We start from the raw sequence: 25964 nt of genomic DNA, 5'->3' as shown, positions 1-25964 counted from the left end.
TGCATATACGTGTAAATCTATGGCTGATTCATATTAATGTATGACAAAACCCACTGAAATGTTGTGAAGTAATTAGCCTCCAACTAATAAAAAAAAATAAATTAAAAAAATAAAAAAAAAAAAGAAATCAAATTACAGAGAGATCTGCTCATCCATCTAAGAATCACCAAACATTTCAGCAAGGTGACAGAAAGATGCACTAAATGCAATGCACAGAAGAATTTACAACAGAGGAGACAGAGTTAATGAAACAATCACTGCATGGTTTTAATAAAATAAATATGTATTTTCCTCAGAAGAACATTAAAAAGTGTTACATCTATAAGAATAATTATCTGGACATATAAGAATTAAAAACTTGATTGTTAAAATTTAAACTCTGTCCATGGACAAAATAAAATAAGGTGTACTGCTGAAGAATTAATTAGAAAGAAAACTGTTACAAAGGTTTCTCTAAACATAGTACTGGAGAGAAAAAAATGAGAAAAAGAATAATTGAGACATGCATTAATATCTGCAGAAATTTTAATATTTATCTAATAAATCTAGAAAGAGAAGATAGCAAGAATGAAAAGGAACATCACTAACCAAATAAAAATAGAAAATTTTCCCCAATTTAAGAAAGACATGAGTTCCTACATCGAAAATCTCTACCAAATGTTTAGCAGAATGAATTAAAAGCAAAGAAAACTTCCTAACCTAGTCACAATGTAGTGAATTTAGAAAAATGAAGAAAAAGTTTACAAAGTTTCCCAAGAGGAAAAAAAACCCCACAGATTATCCATAACACAACAAAAATCTGATTTTCATTTGTAATAACAGATGCCAAAAGGAAGTGGGGGAAAGCTCTTTCAGAAAGACAGAATAAGGATATCTGAAAATCCCTTCCACCATAAAGGCCATGAGAACACTGGGGGAATAAAACAGCCAGAATCAACATTTTTAGCAATCTGCTTATTAACCAAATGCTTGCAACATTGAGGAGCATTCATTTTAAATGGCTGGATCTCAGTTAACAACACTGTATTAGTTTTGCTATTGCTGATGGAACAAACTACCATGAACTTAGTGGGTTAAAACAACAAAAATGTGCTATTTTATTTTTGTAGGTTACAGGTATAACACAGGTCTCACTGATCTAAAATCCAGGTGTTGACAGGGCTGCATTCCTTTCTGGAAGCTCCAGAGAGAATCTCTTCCTTTGTCCTTTCTAGCCCACATTCCTCAGTTCATGGCCCCTATTCCATTTTCAAAACCAGCCACATTGCATCTCTCTGACCCTTCTTCCATAGTCCATCTCCCTCTGACACAGAAAAGTTTTCTGCTTTTAAGGACTCATTTGATTAGATTGGGCCCAGGCTAGACAACCTAGGATAATTTCCCCGTCTCAGGGCCCATAATCTTAATCACAACTGCAAAGACCCTTGTGCCAGATGAGATAAAATATTCAGAGGATCCAGAGATTACAGCATGGACATTCTACTTAACACAAATCGAGTTTTGTGATGTTTGAACTTGCCCTATTCCCATCTCCTTCTCCCCAGACCCACAGTAGCCTTGAAAGTGACCAGCCTCACACCACTATGGGACTTCCCTGGTGGCTCAGTGATAAAGGATCTGCCTGCCAAGACAGGAAACACAGGTTTGATCTCTGGGTTGGGAATATCCCCTGGAGAAGGAAATGGCAACCCACTCCAGTACTCTTGCCTGGCAAATCCCATGGACAGAGGAGACTGGCAGGCTACAGTCCATGGGGTCATAAAAGAGTCGGACATGACTTAGCTACTGAACAATAAGATACTGTTATAGCTATGAAAGCCAGCAGCTTAACAGTCATTGAAGAGGGGCAAAACAGATTTGGAGTCCCCCCCAACCTTATCCCCAGTTAATTGTCCCCGCTAGGGCTGTCTGGCAGCTCCCTGGAAAAACCTCTTTCTCAGAGCTTGTCTTTATTTAACCTAATTCTGATCTTCCTCAGTGAGAACAACTCTACCCCCAGGGCATTTGTGAAGAACAAGTCGCTGCCTCAGAGAGCATAACAGCTGGGGTAAACAAGAGGCTGACTTAAAAAAAAAAAGTGAAAGGAAAAGATGGGGAAGAAGATGCTTTTTCAGGACTTTGAAAAGTTCCAATGTATTCTTGAGATTCTAGAAAGCCACACCCACTTGCAAGGTCGTGTGCATTCCCAAGAAAAATCTGAGAGGACTCTAATCTTTCCTCTGGGCTGTCCTTGAGGCTCTGCACAAAGAGGAAGTGAAAGCTAAGGCAGAGCTCTAAGTTGCCAGAGCCCTAAAGATGTGACCCCAAACACACACACACACACACACACACACACACACACAGAATAAGGTTGGGAGAGTTCTTGGTTGAAGATACATAAGAAAATTTCCATCGAATCATAAGCTGACTGCTAAGCTATCCAAGCAGAGCGTTCACTGGCCATACAAAACAAAGAATACAGACTTTACAGAATTAGTTCAGAAAAGTTACTTAAAAAAATAAAAAACAAAGAGTAGTTGCAACAACAACTGTGGACCGTGGGTGGGGAAGGAGTGAGTGTGCATGTGTGTATGTGTGTGTGTGTGCGCGTGCAATTTTCAGAATATCACTTTAAATTATTTAAAATGTCCATTTTCCAATTAAAAAAAAAACTGCAAGAAACGCACACACACACCCAATTTTATTCAGGGCAAATGAGTCAACAGAAACTGTCCCTAAGGAGCTGCAGATGTTGATCTTACTAGACAAAGAGTTTGAATCAGGTAGTATGAATATGTTCAAAGAATTAGAGAAAATCATGCCCAAAGAAAAGAAACATATAAGAATGATATTTCAGCAAATGGAGAATACGACAATGAGGTCGAAACTATTAAAAAGAACCAAGCAGAAATTGTGGAGTTGAAAAGCACAGTAACTGAATTTAAAAAAAAAAAAAAATTCACTTAAATAGGATTGACAGCAGAACTGAGCTGGCAGAAAAACGAACTGCCAAACTTAAAGGTAAGTCAAGTGAGACTATTTAGTCTAAGGAATAGAAAGAAAAAAGAATAAAAATAAATGAACAAGTTTCAGAGATTTCTAAGATATCATCAAGCATACCAGCTTACATTTACCTTTGTCTCATCATGTGGAGTCCTGGACAGGCAAGACACATACCCTGCCCTCCCTTTAGTCAAGGATGACAATCACTCCCTTTTTTGAAGTGTACCCATCCCACTGTAAATCATCACTGGGAGCCCGGAACCAAGCCTCCACATGTGCCTGTTTCCTGGCCTGTTTAGAGGCTGGTTCTTCATACAGAGCTTATCTTGATTTCAATCTCTGGCATTTTGTTCAGCATACTTCTTTTTTCATAAAATTTTTCAATTCCATTAAAATATTATTTATCTGGACTACTGAGATTTTTGATGTCTTAAATTTGGTGTCTGAGAAAACTACCTCACTCACTTCACCCTCGTCCTGATCTCATTTCCAGCCTTCCCTTTGATTTTGCAAGGAAATTTTTCTGTTTAAAACAACAGAAACTGGAAACCAAAGAACCCAAAGACTCAAGGAAATAAAAGGATAAAGCACTAATATGATATGTCAAAAAAAATTGCTTCACACTTGAACATTGCAGGAGGAAAACTGTAAAAACTAATAAGATCTCTTAGGAAGGTAGCCGGTCACAAAACATACAAAATCAGTTTTAATACAAGAAATACCAAATATCTGGAATAAATATAATGAAAAATGTATTCCATTTACTTCATAGATATATATGTCCTAAAACTGAATTAACAAAAAAATATGCAGATCCTGCATAAGGAAAATTACAAAACATTGTTGAGGGATATAAAGTAGGTCTAAATAGCCAGGGAGATATACTATATTCTTGGACTGGAGAGTTCAATATTATCAATATTTATACAGCTTTTCTACAAATATAATTTGAAAAAATTAAATTTAAAATTTAATCTCATGCATTTATAATCAAACCCTTTGAAATGCTTTAACTAAAATTGCATCCTAAAATTCATCTAGAAAATTAAATCTGTTACAGCCAGGAAGTTTTTAAACAGCAAAATACCCACCTTCTCAGATTATAAAATGAATTATAAAACTGTAAAACTTAATAGTGTTTAATAGTATAGCTTTAGTCCTAGAATAGACAGCTCAATGAAACAGATTAAATAAACAAACTAATAAAAGTAAATAAACTGATGTGTAGGTACAAGAAATTAGTGCAAATTAAAATAGGAATTCAAGTGAGACAGATGGATTAATCAATAAGTATTATTGGAACAGTTAGGTTGCCATTTAGAAGAAGCTAAAATTAGAATTCAGGTCACCCATGCACCAAAACATATCCCAGATGGATTAAAAGGTTAAATGAAAAATATTCAAACACACATACAATGTATGGTGACTATTTAAGCAAGTGTTGCTGTTTCTAAATAAGATAACAAAATGAGATAATTATGGAAAATATTGGTATATTTAACTATATGAAAATATGAAATATCAATTATCTAATGACAATGATGCAGAAGTGCTAAAATAACCCATTAAACAAAGGGAGAAAAAAATGGCAAAGTTTGACAAATTCTTTCCTTGAAAATAAGTCATTTTAGGATTTTATTCTATCAAATTTTAAATAATTGATAATAAATGAATAATAACTCCAATGTATGTATTTATTTGGCCACTTGTGCTACTTGTAGGATATTAGTTCCCCGATAAGGGACTGTGGAGTGAAAGCACTGAGTCCTAACCACTGGACCACCAGGGAAGTACCAGTAATTCTATCTATCTATCTATCTATCTACCAGTAATTAGATAGATATTCCTATCTAAATAGATGGCTAGCACAGTAAAGGATGCTAAAAAAGAAAAGCAAGAAGGAAGAATCTCAAAGTGAACATGCCTTTAAAATAAGAATATATGACATAATAATCTCCCAACAAATGTCATGCACAAAGACACAAAGGATATTCAAATTATGATTTCTCCCCTTAAAACTCAATATTGACAGGGTTTGAGGGGGAAAGTTATGTTAGCCTCCATAGATGCTAAAAAATGTATTTGAAACAGTTTAAACACTCTTTTCCAGCAATAATTCTCACTGAGCTAAGAATAGAAGAAAAATTCCTTAAAATGAATAAATACAGTGTGATAACAGCTGTTGGTTTCCCCAATCTCTATTCTCTCCTTCTCCCGTGGTGGGAGAATTTTTAGCTGGCATGAGGGCAAGACTCAAGCTGTGCGTTTTATAGGGCACATCAACAATCTAGAACAACGGCAGAGATAAGCCACTACACCACTGTACTGCCTACATCCGGATTTGGCATGCATCACCATTACTATGAGTCTTTGTATTATGGCAGCTAAACCTACACCCTAAATAATATAGACAATTACCAGAAATCTAAAGCAAACATCATGATGTTATTTTTCAATGATCCTCATTAAAGCTAGATGTTTGCTATATCTGCTACAAATTAATATGATACTAGCAAAACAGCCAATCCAATAAGAAAAATAGGAAGGAGAAGGAATGAAAGAAACTAAATTGTCATTATATTCAAGTGTTTGATGGTCTATCAAAAATTTAGAAAGATTAACAGTAAAGCTATTAAAAATCTCTCACCAAATTCAATGAAAGTTCCATTTGTTAAGTGTCTACAGATGAGCAATAAGAAATTTTAAAATGCAATGGGAAAACAAGATGTAATTCATTATTTCAAAGGAACTTTAAAATATCTAGAAGTCAGTCTAACAAAAAATATGCAAGAGGTATATGAAGATAAATATAAAACTTTACCAAGGGATCTTGAGGATGACCTGAGGGAATGAACACACTACGTTCCTTGATTAGAAGACACAATATCATAAAGAGATCAATATTCCTCAAATAAACATAAAACTACAAAATAATCCCAATCAAAATTCCCCAAGAATAGTTTTAAAGAAGCTCTACAATCTGATTTGAGAGAGAAAATACAAAAGATTGCCTGTGAAATTTTTTTTAAATAATAGTTAAAAGAGACATTCCCTGTAAGTTACCAGAATACTATATATAATAATTAATACATTATTTTACAGCTTCAAATTATATTTATTTTATTATAATTAAATAATTATTTATGAATAGAGTAATTAATGCAATGGCACACTAACATAGGAATGGACAAATAGATTCTGGACAAAATAAAGTTGAAGAATGTGTGTGTTATACACACACACACACACACACACACACATACATACACACTCTTACAATTTTTAGCATATGGTAATGGAGACACTTCCTGAAGGAGATAGACTATTCATTTATTGGAACTGGGACAACTAGATAGAAAGAAAAAACAAACTTAGATTTTTCTCTCACACCACATATAAAAGTCAGATTCTACATAGCTTGAAAGTTTAAACATTTTTAGTCTATAAAATCATGAAATAGAAAATTGGAGGAAAATCAGAAGACAAAAATAAAAATTACAACAGATTTTACCATATGAAAATGAATAACTTCTTTAGAAGGAAAGACGGTAAAACAATATTAAAAGACAAGGGACAGATTAAGAGAAAATATCTGCACACTATCTAACAGATGAAGGCTTAATATATGCAATGTGTAAAGAGACAAATAAGCCTAACTTAAATTAAGAAATTAATTTGAAGATGCAGTTCAAAGAAAAAGAAGTGCAAATGGTCACATACATCAGAAAATATGTTCCATTTCACTAGTAATTAGGAAAATACAAATTAAAACAACACTGAGATTATATTTTTCACCAGATTGGCAAATATTTGAAATTTCCATAACATCTAGTGTGAGAAAACAGAATTTCTTATTCACTGTTAATAAGAGTGTAAATTGGTACAGCCTTATTCAAGGACAATTTGGCAGGAACTATCAAAATTATGAATACCCTTTCACCCACATTCTAGGAGCTTACTCCAGAGAAATACGTGCAAATAAACACAAAGATATCTTCACAGATTGATTTTTGAATCTTTTTTTGAATCACAGTAAAAATTTTAAATTGACCCAAGTAAACTTCCAAAGAGGAATTTTCTGGCAGGAGAAGTTTTCCCCTTTCATCTCATTTTTTTTTTTTTTTTAATGAGAATACAGTCACATACCTATGCATTTAAAAACAATACACAGAGGCTTCTCTGGTGGCTCAGTGGTAAAGACACTGCCTGCTTGCAGGAGACACGGGCTTGAGCCTTGGTCTGGGGGGATCTAATGAAGTCTGTGAGTCACAACTACTGAGCCAGAGCTCTAGAGCCCACAAGCTCCAACTTCTGAGCCCAAGTGCTGCAGCTACCGAAGCCGCTGTGCCCGGAGCCTGTCCTCCGCACAAGAGAAGCCACGGCAGCAGAAGCCTGCGGACCGCAACTAGGAGCAGTCCTGCCCTCCACACCTAGAGAAAAGCCCTCCCAGCAACGAAGGCGCAGCACAGCCAAAAATAAATACATAAATGATTTTTAAAAAAAAATAAAAGCAATACAAGGTGATAATGTTCGTGAAAAAAATGAATATGTGCTGTGACCCACCATGGGCTTTGATGGTGAGATTAGTTCCCCTGAAATTAAGCCGGATGCAGTTAGAACTAAATGGCATCAGGCATTTTAAGAACTTAACAAAATTCTAAAGTTTACCTGGAATGAAACAGCAATAGCAACGAAGAAATTGGGGGGAGGTGGGGCAAGGGGTAGCAACTTTATTTGGAAAGCCAGTACATTGAGAAGATGGTCAACGAGCTCCCCAAAGAACCATCTTACTGGGGTTTGGATGCTACTTTTATTTTGTATAACAAAGATTTTTTTAAATTATTTTTTTTTACTGAAGGATAATTGCTTTATAGGATTTTGTTGTTTTCTATCAAACCTCAGCATGAATCAGCCATAGGTATACACACATCCCCTCCCTTTTGAACCTCCCCCATCTCCCTCCCCATCCCACGCCTCTAGGCGGATTCAGAGCCCCTGTTTGAGTTTCCTGAGCCAGACAGCAAATTCCCCGCCGGCTGTCTATTTTACATATGGGGATGTAAGTTTCCATGTTACTCTTTCCACACATCTAACCCTCTCCTCCCCTCTCCCCATGTCCATAAGTCTGTTCTCCACGACTGTTTCTCCATTGCTGCTCTGAAAGTAAATTCTTCAGTACCATTTTTCTAGACTCCATATATATGCATTAGAATATGATATTTATCTTTCTCTTTCTGACTTTCTTCACTCTGTATAATAGGTTCTAGGTTCATCCACCTCATTAGAACTGACTAAAAGGTGTTCCTTTTATGGCTGACTAATATTCCATTGTGTATATGTACCACAACTTCTTTATCCATTCATCTGTTGATGGACACCTAGGTTGCTTCCATGTTCTAACTATTGTAAATAGTGCTGCAATGAACAATAGGATACATGTGCTTTTTCCATTTTTGTGTAACAAAGAAATTTTTGACAAAGAAAAGAATTTATCCCACTAGAGGTTGAAATTATATCAATATAAGCCTTGGTGTTTCCCAGGTGGCCCTAGTGGCAAAGAACCTTCCTGCCAATGTAAGAGTCTCAGGTTCCATCCCTGGGTCAGAAAGAGCCCCTGGAGGAGGGCATGGCAACCCACTCCAGTATTCTTGCCTGGAGAATCCCATGGACAGAGGGGCCTGGCAGGCTACATTCCTTGGGGTCGCAAAGAGTCAGACACGGCTGAGCAACTAACACTGATGTAAAGTACGTAGCATTTAAAAGAAAAACTTACAAGCATAGTAATGAAACAAAGTAGAAATTGAATTAAAAAACTTAGAGCACCAGCTTCATAAAGACAATGGAAAGATCCAGTGGAGAAGGGATGTATTAACCTAACAAGTACTATTGAATTTGATTAGACATTTGCAGAATGGGTTAAGTGAAATATGGTTTATTTCTATTGCCCACTGTTCATTAAAATAAATTACAAATAGATTAGAGATATGAAAAATGTCAAACCATAGAAAATCTAAAAGAAAATATAGATGAATAGTTATAAAATTTCTAGAGGGTAAAAAGTTAATAGGAGAGAAAATTATCAGCGAAAAGATCAATAATATGACCACTAAAATCATATTTCTATATCTCAAGACATAATTAAAATGGACAGAAAGCAATAAAGTTGAGAAATTATTTGTAGCAAATAAGTTGAGCAAAAGTTGGTGTCTTTTATGTAAATAAAGAAAAAGAAAGAAAAGATAGCGCTAGGTTGTGTCCGACTCTTGCGACCCCATGGACTGTAGCCCGCCAGGCTCCTCTGTCCATGCGATTCTCCAGGCAAGAATACTAAAGTGGGTTGCCATTTCCTTCTCCAGGGGAACTTCCCGACTCATGAATAGAACCCAGGTCTCCCTCATTGCAGGCAGATGCTTTACCGACTGAGCTACGTGGGAAGCCCTTTATGTAAATAAAGCATTCATATAAATTGATAACAGATCCTCAAAAATAGGCAAAGAGCTAAAAGAGATCATTTACAAAGTTGGATTAAAATAGGTAAAAAAAGAAAAACAAATCAAATAAATGCAAAGTAAACTAACGTTTCAATTCTATTTTTGCCTATCTTATCAGATGAAAATTAATATTATTTATTAAGGGCTTCCCTGGTGCTTCAGGCAGCAAAGAATCTGCCTGCAATACGGGAGACCTGGGTTTGATCCCTGGGTCAGGAAGATTCCTGGAGAAAGGAATGGCTACCCACTCCAGTATTTTTGCTTGGAGAATCCCATAGACAGAGGAGTCTGGCGTGCTACAGTCTTTAGAGTTGCAAAGAGTCAGGCATGACTGACAGAATAACACACATATACACATTAATTAAAGCACTACCCCATTCCAGATAGCAGAGTGAAAATTTTAGAAATAATTTGGCATTCTGCATCAGAAGTCTATATGAGTTTCCACAGCGCAGGTTACTTCTGAGAATCATTCCTAAGAAAATAATTCTTAATATACATAAGAAAGCTGTATGCACAATGATTTCATGGCAGCATTATTATAATAGCAAGAATTTGAGATCATATAGAAAAATTTGAAATAATTCAACAATAATGGATTAATTAATGGATTAATCTATTAATTAATATACTCAGTACAACATGCAGACACTAACAGTGACTTTAGTTTGCACTAAAATGATAAAATGCTTAACATAAAATATTATTAAAAAAGCCAGAAAGACACTTCTACAGATGAGACACTCTCAAGTCTCTACAAAAGGCAGAATTTAAAACATGAAGACTAAAAAGAAATACACCAAAGACTGACTTTCTATGAGTGATAAGTTTTGGGTAATTCACCCCAAACATTTAAAATGTTTTCTACATTTTCCAACTCTCTAAAATAAAAGTTTAGAAAAACTAAAACTTTATTTTACCAAACTGTCTGGAACAATCTGATGGACATTCGACCACATAAGGTGCCCTAGCACAGGACTCTGGGGATGCTAATTAGAAAATGATGAGTTAATTAAAGTTGTGCGCTTCATCTCTGTGGCAAGGATTTCCCTTAATCCAACAGAGGTTTTCTCTCCATTTGCAGAGTGTGGTTTCTGGATGAAAACCTGAGGACAGACTGACCCTCCGGCCACAGCTATTCACGTCAGAGACGTGCAGTTGCAGGTGCGGGCTGTTTGGTTCGGTTTGCCAAGTCAAAATAGCTGTGCTTCCCGCTGTGGTGAGAGTTTCCAACTTCAGACGGGGCAGGAGAAATTCTAAACTGTTTGCCCTTTGCACATGTACTGAAATATTACTGAAATTTACTGATTTTCCCCTGATGTTTTTTTTTTTTTCCATGCTTTTATCACTACCCTGAAAATAAACACGGAGAAGGCTAGCATTCCAAATGTGCTCTGGGGAACCTGGCAAAGGGATGTTTTCCTGAGTTGTACTGGTGCTCCAGTGCTCCTGGCTTGACTTGAGAGCGAAGAGAGAGAAATATAAAGGCCATGTTTTTCCCCTCCAGCACTTTATTACAGACTTGAATGACACAGTAGGACTTGTACCAAAGCTACCACACAGGAAGTAGAGACACTTTCACAAGGAGCAACAGGAAGCCAGCGAAAACTTGGGTCGTATCCCACACCAATTGGTCCAGGGTCAAAGACTTCGGACACTTTGGTCTCTAGCTCAACCTCCTCTCTCCCTAGAGGTGGAGCACTAGCTAGTGCTAGTGTTTAGTTGCTCTGTCGTTTCCGACTCTTTGTGACCCCGAGGACTGTAGCCCGCCAGGCTCCCCCGTCCATGGGATTCTCCAGGCCAGAATACTGGAGTGGGTAGGTCCATTCTCTTCTCCAGGGGATCTTCCCGACCCAGGCATTGAACCCAGGTCTCCTGCATTGCAGGCAGATTCTTTACCATCTGAGCCACTGGGGGAAGCCCGCGTGAGTGCTAGTTATTGCTAGTTAGGGCCACAAATCTGAAAGGCACCATTGTCTATGGTAGTGGAGAGACAAACCCCTTCACAATCCCTTTCTGGGGTTTCCACACAGATCACAGAACACATCCCAGGACTATCTCCTGGTTGCACAACTTTCTCATGATTTCCCCACAATCATGCACACCCCAGCCATTCCCCCTGCACTTTAGCTATTTTCACCCACAGAAAATCCAAAGAGTCTTGAACACAGAGGTAAGCAAGAATATCTCTATAGCATCCCAAAATTATCTGGGGGAAAAAATTCTCAATGAGTACATTCTGTGGTCTTGTGTTTTAGCCCTTTCTCAACAGCCTTCTGCTCTTGCATTGGAGGCATGTATGGCCATTTTAGGAGTAGAAAGGGTCCAAGGGAACACCCCACTAACAATGAGTCTTAAAGATTCACCAAGGTGTTGAAGAGCTATCACCAGATACCTGGTCATAGTATCTCCCCAAGCACATCAGACCCCATATATTACAATAAACAGGAAACAGTTGTCAAAATGAATTTGGTAACAGCACAAGGAAAGGAAGATCAACAATACAATACCTTAAGGAAGAAAACAGAGTTGAGAACACCCCTGAGGTTTCCTGAAATGCAGTTAAGCCCATGAGTCTGTCAATGAGGAGCCTCGCCATTCCTTTAGTGCCTGTCTTGGGCTTGAAAGCCTATCTCAGTAAACAGATGAAACAGAAGGAGCCAGCTCCGGGCTGATACTGGGGAATATAAAACAAGTGGAAAGGGTGAAAGATGAATGCAGGAACTTGTTTTCAATTAATCTGTAACCAGGTTATGTGGTTCATAAATAATAGTAAATCAATCATTTAACTATCATTTTTGTTGTTGTTTAGTTGCTAAGTCGTGTCTGACTCTTCTGCAACTCCATGGACTGTAGCCTGCTAGGTACCTCTGGCCACAGGATTTCCCAGGCAAGAATACCAGAGTGAGTTGCCATATCCTTCTCCAGGGGATCTTCTCAACCCAGGGATGGAACTCAGGTCTCCTGCTCAGCAGGCAGATGCTTTAGCACGGAGCCAAGAGGGAAGCCCAAGTAGAGCTTAATTATTCAATTTATTTATTATGTGGTTCATAAATAAAGGTGAATATATGTCAAAAGTGATGAGTGATTAAGAAATAAATGCTGCCTGTGTAACTGTACAAGATACGGGTCACCACACTGTCTCCACTGGGACACTTGAGATGATGCTGGTGATGATGATGATGGTGAGTGATGGTGGTGATGATCATGGTGATAGATAAAACCCCACTGTTCACATATTGGGCTTCCCTGGTAGCTCAGGTGGTATGAATCCACCTGCAATGCAGGAGACCCCAGTTTGATTCCTGGGTTGGGAAGATCTGCTGGAGAAGGGATAGGCTACCCACTCCAGTATTCTTGGGCTGCCCTAGTGACTCAGCTGGTAAAGAATCTCCTGCAATGCAGGAGACCTGGGTTGGATCCCTAGGTTGGGAAGATGCCCTGGAGAAGAGAACAGCTACCCACTCTAGTATTCTGGCCTGGAGAATTCCATGGACTGTATAGTCCATAGGATCGCAAAGAGTCAGACATGACTGAGCAACTTTCACTTCACATATTAGCCAACTTAATTATTGCAACTCTAAGAGGCTAATTGGAATCTCCATTGTGCAGGCAAGGAAGCTGAACTGTACGGAAGTTAAGTAACTTGCTCACACAGCCAGCATGTGACAGTTCCAGAGCTTGAACCCAGATGAACTGGCTTTAGAGATTATGTTCTTAACCTCAGGGCTCTGCTGTCTCATCAAGCGAAGAGGCTGGATAACCCAAGTCCCATGATCAGGGACTGTGCTTCATTGTGTTCAGAGGCTGCAAGGTATATACAAATTTTTATGATGTGAGTGATATTTTTTATTTATTGAGAGATTATTAACATACCAAACAATTTACCCTTTTGAACCACAATTGAGTGGTTTTTAATATATTCACAAGTTGTGAACACATCACCACATGACTATCTAATTCCAGAACATGCTTATTACCCTTAAAAGAAACCCTGGACCCATTATCAGTCAACTCCCCATCTTCTCCAGCCCTAGGCAGCCACTAATCTACCATCTATCTCTAGAGATTTGCCAATTCTGAATATGTCATATAAATGAAGTCATACAATATATGGCCTTTTGTATCCAGCTTGTTTCACTTGGCATAATAATGTTCTCAAGGTTCAATCATGTTGTAGCATGTATCAGTAATTTTTTTATTGCTTAATAAAAGTGTATTGTCTGGACATATCTAGTTTGTTTATCCATTCATCTGTTATGTCTGTTTGAGTTGTTTCCACTTTGGGGTTATGGTGAATGATGCTGCTATGACTGTTTGACTATCCATGTACAAATTTTTGTGTGAATATATGTTTCCACTTCTCTTGGGTATGAACCTCAGAGTGGAATTGCTGGGTCACTCAGTCAGATAGTTGAATGTTAGGATGGAGTTTAAGTCTACCAGCAGATACTGTGGGTTTCCCTAGTGGCTCGGATGGTAAAGCATCTGCCTGCAATTCAGGAGACCCGGGTTTGATCCCTGGGTCAGGAAGATCCTCTGGAGAAGGGAATGGCAACCCATTCTAGTATTCTTGTTTGGGAAATCCCATGGACAAAGGGGAGTCTGGCAGGCTGTAGTCCATGGGGCTGCAAAGAGTTGGACACGACTGAGCGACTAACACACACAGCAACTCATTTAAAGTTTTTATGAGCAAGTGGTATTTTAAAAGGTAACTTTCAGTATGTTCAGATTTACTTTTTGCAAATAAACTATGCACAAACTTTGGTGCTTTAGAATTACTTTTCAAATGACTTGCTGAACACTACACAGTGCTTACAGTGCATTGTTTCAAAGAAAAAAAGACCCATGGGAGACAGAATAGTAGAGGAGAGGTATTCATATGATGCTTGCTAATTTCTCAGCAGAAGAGTAAGCATGTAGATGCAACAGAATTGAGCAAACCCAGCTGTCTGTTCTGCTCTTCCTTCGGTGAGGAATAGAGAAAAGAGGCTGAAAAATCCGAACTGACTTCATGTTAGACAGCTCTGTTAAAAGGCACAGTGGATTCTACACCCCTCTAAGGAGCTGTACTTCCCATCTTCTTACCTTGATTTAAATTAAAGAAAACAGAGGGCCAATGGATTGCAGGAGCTTGGAGTTTTTCTACTGGGAAGAATGATTTTTCCCTTTGTTTGTGTTCAAACTTGATTTCCTTTCCCTTCTATAGGTGATATGAATGTTCATCTATCTTTCCAGAACAATCTCAAATGATTCCATCAAGTGAACAGTCTGACCTGGAGGAGGACATGGGGGGGACATGGCATCTGATGAACTCAAGTGTTGTCCAAGAGGGCAATCACTGCCTCCATGCCTCCGTCCTCAATTTTTCCTTAAATAAGGTCAGTCTTTAGAGGATAAACTCATAAATCCCTCAGTGTATTTTGCCCCCCAGGATGAGAAGGGCTGTATTTACCTATTGTCAGATTATTATTTGTTTTCAGCAAACTCTGCTGCTACCAAAAATCTCTACCATGTGATTTGAGAGAAGAGTACATTCTTTCTGCAATATGTTTTTCTTATTAGCTGTCTGCCAGGGCTATTATAGGGAGAGAAAACGGAAAACTTCAATCTGTGACCATATGGCCAATGTATGTCCCTTTCTTTGGTTCCTGGGGAAACATTCTTTTTTAAATTTCCAAACTGGGTGACTGGTTAATTTTATTTTCTTGACCATCAGTTCCATAGTTGCTTAATTTGAAAAATTCTTATAAAGTATATGCTTTTAAAATAGGACACTTCATGGCATATTGGCTTTGAAGTCAGGGATAATGGGATTTGAAACTTGACTGCTATTCAATAGTTACGTGTTTGCACACATATACACTTACACACACATTTATATATCTTTGGGAAAGGTATTTGACCTCTTTGAGTCTGGATTAAATGAAATGATGTAGATCAAATTCCCTTAAGAGTGCTTGCTCAATAAACAAGAGATTCTTTTTTAATAATTTATCACTCTGTGATAAAGGCTCTCTGGATAAAACAGTATGGACGAGTTGCTGAGGTAACAGGAGGGATCAGCCAATCAGCTTCCTTCATTCTCTGCTTTCTTTTTATTTCTTCTCTGGACATCATGCTTCTGTGTCGATTCAATCGCAGACACCAGTCTAAGTACCGTCAGGACCCGGCCGAACATATCTGGTCTGCTTGTAACAGCTCTCCGGCTCCACAATTAGCGCCCCTAACGTGCCCAGCGGTGATGAAAGTGGAAACACAGCTGCTGGAAGCCGCCCTCACCCCGGACCCCCTTTGGTCTCTCCCTGCTGGCTCCAGGCATTTGCTGCGTCGGCTCTCCCGCCTCCCGCGGCCGGCTCCGGGCCCGTGGCGCTGGCTTGCTGCGGTAGAGTCCGCATTAGCTCATGGTCTGTAGCTGAGCCGCAGTCCCAGTTCATCAGATTGATTCGCTCCCGAGCGCGGGCGAGCTTGAGCAGCTCAGCAGCTCTTTATGACATCTGGCACAGACAGCAAATTCCTTCCAGCTCAGCTCGCGGAGCTGGGCTCTGTCCTGCCTTAAAACCAGCCCCAGCTCCTCAATTACCTTCTGCCCTTATTCATGCCCTGCCAATTCCTCTTTGCTGGAATCCGGATGAGGCTGCTGCATATGCCAGGGCTGAGAATCACTGGTGAGCACTTAGGGGCCTCCTCCATGTCAAGATGGCGCTTGGAACTTGATGAAGGAAGCCTGGCTCAGGCAGGGTTCGGCGCAGGTAAGGGGAAGATATGATCACCTTGGGAAGAAATCTTCCTGTAAGTCTGATGTGTCTTGAAAAAGGGACAGAGCTGCCCACTCTCTGACGTGGGCTGGGCTGGTGCCCAGATCCAAAGATCACAGGGTGTGGCTCTGAAGAAAGGTTATCTTCAACACGCCCAGGGAGCAAGCACACGCACCCTCACCTGACGGAGGCCATGGCTTTCTGGCCTTTGAGATCACCTCCCTCAGGAAGGGACACTCTCTCTCTCTTTCAGACCTGAACTCAGAGAAGTCTTGCTACTTGGGAGAAGCCCCTCTTACAGGACAACTTGCCTCCCCTTCTCTATAGCAGCAGGACGTGCCACAAGGCGAACACAGGGGGAAAGTGGACGGTGCCACTGAAGAGGGAGGAAGAGGAGGTGGCGATATTTACCTCAGGCTTGAGAGAAGTCCTGCAGAAGGTGCTCTGGAGTTTGCCCAGCTTGCTTTCTTTCCTCCTCTGTCTCTCTCTGGTTTTGCCGCATGCTTGCCCAGACATGTCATCCACAACAGCCTTAAAACTAGAAACATCTCTGGCCTCACAGGAAGAGGGAGATCTCCCTGAGCATACTCTCCAGTGCGTTGGCGGGGAGCAGGAAATGGAGTCAAAGGGCACATCTGGAGCAGTCATCCCTCTTCCTGACACTTAGACCGTCTTCTCTCTCTCCTCTTCCCTTTGAAGATAGGAAGCGCACACACTCCCAGATCTGTTTCCTCACACTCTGAGGTGAAATATCCAGATGAGTGGCATCCTCGTAGAAAGGGATCAACTTAATCATTAAAATGTGCATGCTTGTTTTGACATTCCAAACAATATTCAGCCTGAACAAGTTTCTGGACCCCTGAGCCGTAATAGACCGTGAGATGAAGAAGGGGATGGGAAAGAGTAATATCAAAAAAAAAAAAAAATCACTGATTACCACACATTCTACAAGCTCAGAATCTCTCAATAATGCATCTCCATCGAGTCCCCTATGCAGAGCCATTCCACTGAAAACCAAGTCACAGTTCATGCCCCTGTCCAAGTTCTGCTTTAGAAATTAAGACACTGTGTATGGTGCCGTAGGTATTTTGGCCACATCATCCGCAGAAGTCCTACCATATTCATCAGCATTAGATGCAGGATGGCCTTTTTATTATTATTGGATAGGACAATGATTGAAGACCATGACCAGAAATGTTTCCTAGTCTCCTATTTAAGACTTATGGGGTTCCGTGTTTGTAATTCCATTCATTTTTTTCTCAAGTGATTTTAGAGCCAAATGGATGTCATGGATGGCTGTGAGGATGAGATGAAACTCCATATGGGAAGCTCAAGAGAAAGGCTGTGGTCACTATGGAAATTCAGTTTAACAGTTACTCTAGGAAGGGGCAAAGACAGCGATGAGCCAGTCCCTATTCTTGAGACATTAACACTGTAGTAGATGGTGTTGATAAACTAACAATTACGACCGAATGTGGCACCCAGAGCCTGAACAAGCCTGCTGAGTACTCATATGAAGGGGAGGCTAATTCTTTCCCAAGATGATGGGGTCAGAGAGGACCCCCCAGAGGAGGTAACCTTGTAAGGCAGAAGTAATCGTCACTCGCATTTAAAAGATGCGGCGCCCACAGCTCAGCAAGACGAAATGATTTCCTGAAGGTAACACAGCTATTAACCCATGAACAAGGTCTTCCGGCTCCTAGACCCGCTCCCTTTCCATGACACCATAGCTGCTGTGGATGCGGGATGGGGTGGTAGTGGGACGGGGAGTGAAGAGGAGGTTTTCAGGGGTGGAGGGCTGGGAGTAGTCAGAGAAGGAGCGAATCAGCTTTTCTGTCCTGATCATAGCAGGAGAAAGCTTCAGAGCCTAAACAGAGCAGCTTGCAAGCAAGCAGTAGGGATAGCCGGCTATATGACATGAATGCAAATACTGAGATTTCTTGTTCAAAATTTCTTGACAAGGGGATGGAGTATCTAAAATTTTTTTTAAAAATTAGTAAGTGTTAGGAATCATCAACATTAGTATTACTATTATTATGCTTTTAAGATACCAGATTATGTCCTGAGAAAGGAAACACTGAGTATTCAAAGGATTAGACAGTAGAGGAAGATATAGGCCGCATTGTGGAATCAAAGAAGATTCTGTTTTGGACGCTCATGAGGAGAAAGCTGTAAGTGGGAAGGGGACTCTACACCAGCCTACCCATCCTGCCTCCTTCAAGAGGTACACATGGGCTGGAAGTGTCAGAAGCATCTCTCCAAACTGCCCATCCCGCCTCGGCTTCCACCAACCAGACATTTATCAAGCAACCAGAGAATCCATGCATCAACATGGACAAAAATGTGGTCTCTGGAGTGAGACCGCCTGAGATCAGAGCCTCGCTCTGTCTCTTAGCAATGGTGTGACTTGGGAAAGTTTCCTCACCATTCTGCACCTCCATTTTCCCAGATAAAAACTGAGCATAATAATCATAGTAGTAACTTACCTGATAAGGCAGATATGAGAGTTAAATAACTTAATTAGTTAAATTAAACATGTAAGAAACACCTTTGCAAATATTACTTTCATGATATAAGTGCTGTCATTGTTATCCTTAGCGTTATTATTAGTGTGAGCTAGGAAATAAAGCATAATCCCTGCTCACGATCTAGTAAAGGAAAAGACAGTGATGGAGACGAGCGTAGTAGTGGCAGAGATGAAGGTAAGAGCACTGCATTCTCGAAGAGGTAATACCCAAGTTGACTTTTCAAGCAATTAGGAAAAGGCATTCGAGAAAGAGAAAACTGGTCAAAAGAAGAAGATATGACATGACAGGGCTTTTAGGCAGCTGTTTGTATTCAAGACGGCGGGAGAAAAGAATAGGAGGAAAATGAACGGGAGGACTACATGGTGCCTTAAATACCAAGTGAGAATCAGAGCACATGATCCGACTTCAGGAACGGAGTGACAGGTCAAGACCTGTATCCATCCGGGATAACTAGAAAGAAGTGTAGAAGGTGGGTTACTAGAGAGGTTGAGATGGCCAGCAGGGGAGACCTGTTAGGAGACTACTTTAGGAATTCAGAAGAAAGGATGAGTGAAGAAGATGAGGTGTTAGGGATGGAGTAAAAAATATCAAATGAATTAGAAGTGACTTGGAAACTGATTCAATTGAGAATGGAAAGGGAAAGCAGTAGATAGGGAAGATGCCCAAGTTTTAGGCTGGGGCACCTAAGCGGGTCATGGTACATTCACAGAGATGGGATAAAAAGATCTGAAGTGGGAATGTGAGAGAATATATTCAAAATGGAAATCTTGTTTTCAGCTCAGTTTACTTTAAGTTCAGTGAAAAATAATAAAGAGGTACTACTTTAAATTTAGCCAATTTAATTTAGTAAAGGCTAAATATGCACTCCCTAAAAGTATGCATGTGTGCACACACACAGATACACACACATGGGGATACTGCTGAGCTTGCACACAGCCTCAATTAAAATTTCAATGAAACTGACACATCAACACATTGCTGATAGGGGAAGAATTGGTGCAAACCTTTGAAAACTAATTGTACCATATGACTGAATCATTTTGGAAGGTTTTAGTTACTCTTAGTAGAAAGCCCAACTCAATTGACTTAAACATAAAAAGCTTTTTGCACATCAAAAGAAACCATCAACAAAAGAAAAAGGCAACCTACTGAATGGGAGAAGATATTTTCAAATGATACATCTGATAATCTGGGTTTCCCTGGTGGCTCAGAGGGTCAAGAATCTGCCTGCAATGCAGGAGACCTGGGTTCGATCCCTGGGTTTGGAAGATACCCTGGAGGAGTGTGTGGCAACCCACTCCAGTATTCTTTTTTTTTTTTTCCATTTATTTTTATTAGTTGGAGGCTAATTACTTTACAGTATTGTAGTGGTTTTTGCCATACATTGACATGAATCAGCCATGGATTTACATGTATTCCCCATCCCGATCCCCCCTCCCACCTCCCTCTCCACCCCATCCCTCTGGGTCTTCCCAGTGCACCAGCCCCGAGCACTTGTCTCATGCATCCAACCTGGGCTGGTGATCTGTTTCACCCTAGATAATATACATATTTCGATGCTGTTCTCTCTAAACATCCCACCCTCGCCTTCTCCCACAGAGTCCAGAAGTCTGTTCTGTACATCTGTGTCTCTTTTTCTGTTTTGCATATAGGGTTATTGTTACCATCTTTCTAAATTCCATATATATGTGTTAGTATACTGTATTGGTCTTTATCTTTCTGGCTTACTTCACTCTGTATAATGGGCTCCAGTTTCATCCATCTCATTAGAACTGATTCAAATGAATTCTTTTTAATGGCTGAGTAATATTCCATGGTGTATATGTACCACAGCTTCCTTATCCATTCGTCTGCTGATGGGCATCTAGGTTGCTTCCATGTCCTGGCTATTATAAACAGTGCTGCGATGAACATTGGGGTGCACGTGTCTCTTTCAGATCTGGTTTCCTCAGTGTGTATGCCCAGAAGTGGGATTGCTGGGTCATATGGCAGTTCTATTTCCAGTTTTTTAAGAAATCTCCACACTGTTTTCCATAACGGCTGTACTAGTTTGCATTCCCACCAAGAGTGTAAGAGGGTTCCCTTTTCTCCACACCCTCTCCAGCATTTATTGCTTGTAGACTTTTGGATAGCAGCCATCCTGACTGGCGTATAATGGTACCTCATTGTGGTTTCGATTTGCATTTCTCTGATAATGACCCACTCCAGTATTCTTCCCTGGAGAATCCCCACGGACAGAGGAACCTGGCGGGCTACAGTCCATGAGGTCACAAAGGGTCAGACACGACTGAGCGACTAAGTACACACAGCTCATCTGATAGAGGTTTAATACCTCAAAATATATGAAGACCTCATACAATTCAATATCAAAATGTCAGACAACGCTTTTAAAAAACGGGAGATGCTCAACATGAATTATCATCAGGGGTGTGCCCTGATCAAATCAAAACTATGATGATAAACTGCCTCACACCTGTCAGAGTGGCTGTCATCAGAAAGACAAGAAGTAGTCAGTGCTGGTGAGGATGTGGAGAAAAGAGAACCCCGTACACTGCTGATAAGAGTCTCCATTGGTATAGCCACTGTGGGAAACAGTATGGAGGTTTCTCAAAAAATAAAAACAGAACTACCACACTGTACCACAGCATACCACTTCTGGGTACATACCTGAAGAAGACAAAAACAGTAGTTTGAAAAGATATACGCACCCCGATATTCATAGCAGCATTATTCTCTATTGATAATAATTCTAGGAACTATTAACTAGGTTGCTTCCTAGTATTCCTAGTTATGGAAGCAACCTAAGTGTCCATTGACAGAGGAATGAACAAAGAAGATGTGATATTACTCAGCCATAAAAAAAGAATGAAATTTTATATTTTGAGATACGTGAATGGACCTGATGGGTATTATGCTTAGTGAAAAAAGTCAGACAGAGAAAGACAAATACTGTATGTTTTCACTTATATGTAGAATCTAAAAAATACAACAAATGAACAAAAATATAATGAAATAGAGACAGACCCACAGATACAGAGAATTAGTGGTTACCTGAGGGGAGATGGTGGGGGAAGAGGCAGAAACTACTAAGGGAGTGAGGTAGGAACTACAAGGTATAAATTAAGTAAGTTATAAGGATATAATACACAGCACAGGCAATATAGTCAATACCTTATAATAACTTTGCATGGAGTATAATTTGTAAAAATATTGAATTACTATGTTATACACCCCAAACTAATAAAATATTGTAAATCAACTATACATCAATAAAAAAGTTGGAAAATGCTTTTCTCAAACATGTATAAATTTGGTCTTATGCCAAACATTTTTTTTTCAAGCCCTGTAATTTCCCATGACAAGAATTGCAGAAGGGGAGAAGTTTAAGGCTGGTTTATTCAGTCACTCAGAGTGTAATGAAGATCAAAGTTCTCTCTGTCTTTCTGCTCTACCATCTGTATGTTTATTAGTTCTCCTTATTATCGCATGATGACTGCTATAGCTCCATGCATCACATCTTTACCCACCAGTAACTAGAAATGCTGGAGGAGCGGGGGAGACAATCTCTTCCTTGCATCTGTTTTTAAAATTTAAGAAACTGTTTCCTGAAATCACCCCTGCAGACTCCCCTTCACCTATATTGAAAAAGTTCTGTAATATTTCCACATCTGTTGAGTTAAAAAGTATCCTTATATTGGGGATATTTTAGACAATATAAATCCCCTTATATTGGGGATTTCTACATGACCCTACCAAAAGAAAAAGTGGTTGTTTTTTTGTTTCCTGACTTCTACTAAGCCTTGTAGATGTCTTCAGCACATTTGTTTTCCTCCAAGTCTTTGGAAAAAGAGTCAGCTAATCCAGCGTTTTATGCCTGAGGACCAGAAGATGTACATCTGGGAAAGGCCAGTGAACTTGAATTAGTCTTTCCTGTTTCTGAATCTCCTTGCACAACGGTCCTTCTCCTGTGCATGACCTTGTTGTCAACTGTCATCCTGAAATGTTTATAAATAAAATGTGAAAAAAAAGGATGAGGTCACAGCCCAGGATAAACCTTAAGCCATGTCTTTAGGACTGTTGCCATAGCAGAAATGTATCCAGGATTGAAAAACACTCTTGAGTCACAGGAGTCTTATATGGTCCAGAAGCTGCAGAGCACCTGGTGTGTGAAACTCACATATCACAGGCACATGGGGACCAGGCTCAGTCAGAAGTTCCTGAAAAGAGGGGAAGCTTCTTTGTTGAGCTATGACCCTATGTCCTCTGTCACTCACCTCGTCCTCAGGAAAGAAGGAGGGGAGGAGATAGATTTGGTAAACAGCCAGTGAGACAGCAAAAATGTAAAGCACATCACTCACAATGTTCGTTTTTTGAAATGGTGGGAAGTTACTGCCTCGGTGTAGGACAGATGGGGTTGTTGATATTCTTTCTGCAGTTGTGCAAACAGCTATGTAAAGACATCTAGAAGAGTTAGGCTGGCTGCTGGGGTGGTTTCAGGGGAGAGAGACTGGCCCTTGGGGTTGTGTGCCTTTCTGTACCCTCCCTGTCCTCTGGGGTGAATATATGCTGTGTGAAAAGTTTCATTGGCTCCAGAGCAGTCCCTTACTTGCTTTTGAGTGATGGAAAACTTGGATAATCTGGTGAGAGAATGGAACTTCTCCCTACATAAGTGCTCATATTCACATGAACACACAATTCTGTACCTGCTTTTAAAGTCATTGGGGAGGGGGGCCCTGAAACTCATAAATTAGGGTGTCCATGGAGCCTCAAGTTGAGACCCCTTCTCCTAGAAAAGTGGTTGAAGGTGAGACCTTCAGTGCAGGAAGCAGTGAACGAGCTGGCTGGGATTTGCTCTTGGCTCAAAGGGTAATTAAAGGAAACCCAAGGTTCCTCTCTGTGGAGTCCCTACTTACCCCTTCCCCACAAAAACCTAAACTCAACTGTAGTTATTCTGCCATCTTCCTGTTCCAGCCATTGCCCAGAATGTACTCAAATTCTTTTCTTATTCTATTGGGTTTAAAGTCTACACACTATTCATATGTCCAGACAGGTAATATTCTCCCACATTTCATTGATTCTAAGTCCCATATATTTTCACCATATCCCTGCAACTGGAATGAGTCTTAACATAGAAATAAAGTAATTGAGAGACCTTAGCATGTCTTTCTCAGTAACACAAAGCAAGCAGACAAGATAATGAGGAAGGACAGAGAAGATGTAAACCATCAGAGTAACATGTTTGATCTAGTAGGCATATGTAAAAAATAAAACAAATGACTGCAGAATATATGTTCTTTTTGCATATACATCTAGTAGTCACTAAAATTTACCAAATGCTGGGTGATAAAAACAAGTTCCAACAAACTTCTTTAATACTGACAACAAACAAAGTATGTTCTCTGACCACAGTGGAATTAAGCTAGAAATCAAAAATAAAACTAATAAATTGCCAAAAATTTGGAAATTAATTGTATTGTATCATTGTTGTATTGTATCATCATTGTATTGACAATGATGAACATTTCATGAATCAAAGAAGAATGTATACCCAAAGAAACCATTTTTGTTCAGTCTTGAAAGTTTCCCATCATCTGAATCCTCTCTACTCATCCAACTCTGTTCCCACCTCACTCCGACTCTATGTTCAGAATTTTTTATTCACTAGCAACAAAATATATGGAATACTGTATTTCTCCTCTAGTCTAATACTACCCTTTATTAGGAAAATACAATAAAGTGAAGTGAAAGTAACTCAGTCGTGTCCAACTCTTTGCGCCCCCATGGACTATACAGTCCGTGGAATTCTCCAGGCCAGAATACTGGAGTGGGTAGCCTTTCTCTTCTCCAGGGGATCTTCCCAACACAGGGATCAAACTTAGGTCTCCTGCATTGCAGGCAGATTCTTTACCAGCTGAGCCACCAGGGAAGCCCAGGAAAATACAATCCAACACTTAATAGAAAAAAAAATGCTGTCCTTGTGCTTTAGGAGGGTGGCAGAATTCCACTTTGGGACAGATGCCTCTGGGGGAACAGCTTAAAGAACTGTTACAAAAGGCTTCCCTGGTGGTCTAGTGGTTAAGAATCTGCCTGCCAATGCAGGGCACATGGGTTCGCTCGCTGGTCCTGGTAGATCCCATACGCTATGGAGCAATGAAGCCCGTGCACCACAACTATTGAGCCTGTGGTCTAGAGCCCATGCTCAGCAACAAGAGAAGCCACCTCAATAAGAAACCTGCTCACTGCAACTAGAGAAAGCCTGCATGCAGCCAAAAATTAAAAAAATCTTTAAAAAAAAAAAGAACTCTTGGACAAAGCTGGGACACAGTGTTTTGTCTGGAGTGAAAGCAGTTGAGACGGCTTTTATTGTGCGTTTCGTGTCATGAAATAATAAGGATCTTCCTGCCTCCCCCCACTCCCCAGTAATGCTCTGAGAGACAAAAGTTTGGCGAGTTCTGAAAGAGAGGACTTCAAAAGAAGAGGTGAGAGAGGAGCTGAAAACAGGGAGGATGATCTATGAAATCATGGCGGCAGATCAGACCAGAAGGTCTAAATGGTGACCTTCTCTGGGTTGGATACATGGATGGCAAGGAAGTGAGTTCCCCCTCAGTCCAGGGAGTAGACGTGGGTTTCCCTGGCTGCAGAGAGGATGGGCAGAGAAAGACACGGGCACAGAGAAAGCAGGAGTGGGACAGACCTGAGACAGGCATCGTGTGATACCCTGGGGATGATCATGGGGCTGGAGGCTGGGGCTGGGGGGTGGTTAGTACCGAGGTGATAGCAGACAAAGGGAGGATAAAGACCAGGGATATGGAATTTAGGAAGGTAGAGTACCTCAAAGAATTTCATTCCCTCCTCTTCTCTGAACAACTCTCAGTGGTATTGGGATATGAAAGGGAAATATGACCCAGAAGCTGGGGGGCTTAGAAGCAATGGAGCTACAATTATTTGTAGCTATATCTCAATTTAAAATTTTTACTTTTGCTTCATGTATCAGTCTCATTTCTCCAAGTAGAATTTTTAGCTCTTTAAAGAAGACCAGATTTTGCCATTTCTATCTAATCTATCTCTATTAATATCTGTCTACACAGAGAGATACACACATGTATATGTGTGTGTTATTTAGATACACACATATTTGTGTATGTGTGTATATGTACACAGATACATATGTATGTAAACACACACTCATATCTATTATATCTAAC

The 25964-nt window shown here is 40.0% G+C and overlaps 1 long non-coding RNA gene across 2 annotated transcripts in view; it reads right to left on the bottom strand.

The window, feature by feature from the left end:
- The window catches only part of LOC122425860, a 141778-nt gene that overhangs the window by 62853 nt on the left and 52961 nt on the right, over positions 1–25964 (bottom strand). The window contains exon 1 of one of the 2 annotated variants that reach the window (XR_006265033.1): positions 16643–17136. The exons of the other annotated variant lie outside the window; for it this stretch is intronic. This is a non-coding gene — a long non-coding RNA (uncharacterized LOC122425860). Of the gene's footprint in view, positions 1–16642; positions 17137–25964 lie in introns of those variants that run through there. 2 annotated transcript variants of the gene reach the window in all.

This window comes from Cervus canadensis, chromosome 23, assembly GCF_019320065.1.
Source record: "Cervus canadensis isolate Bull #8, Minnesota chromosome 23, ASM1932006v1, whole genome shotgun sequence".
In the NCBI taxonomy this organism is placed as follows: domain Eukaryota; kingdom Metazoa; phylum Chordata; class Mammalia; order Artiodactyla; family Cervidae; genus Cervus; species Cervus canadensis.
The sequence above is the reverse complement of the archived record's forward strand: the minus strand, read 5'-3'. Positions and strand labels throughout refer to the sequence as shown.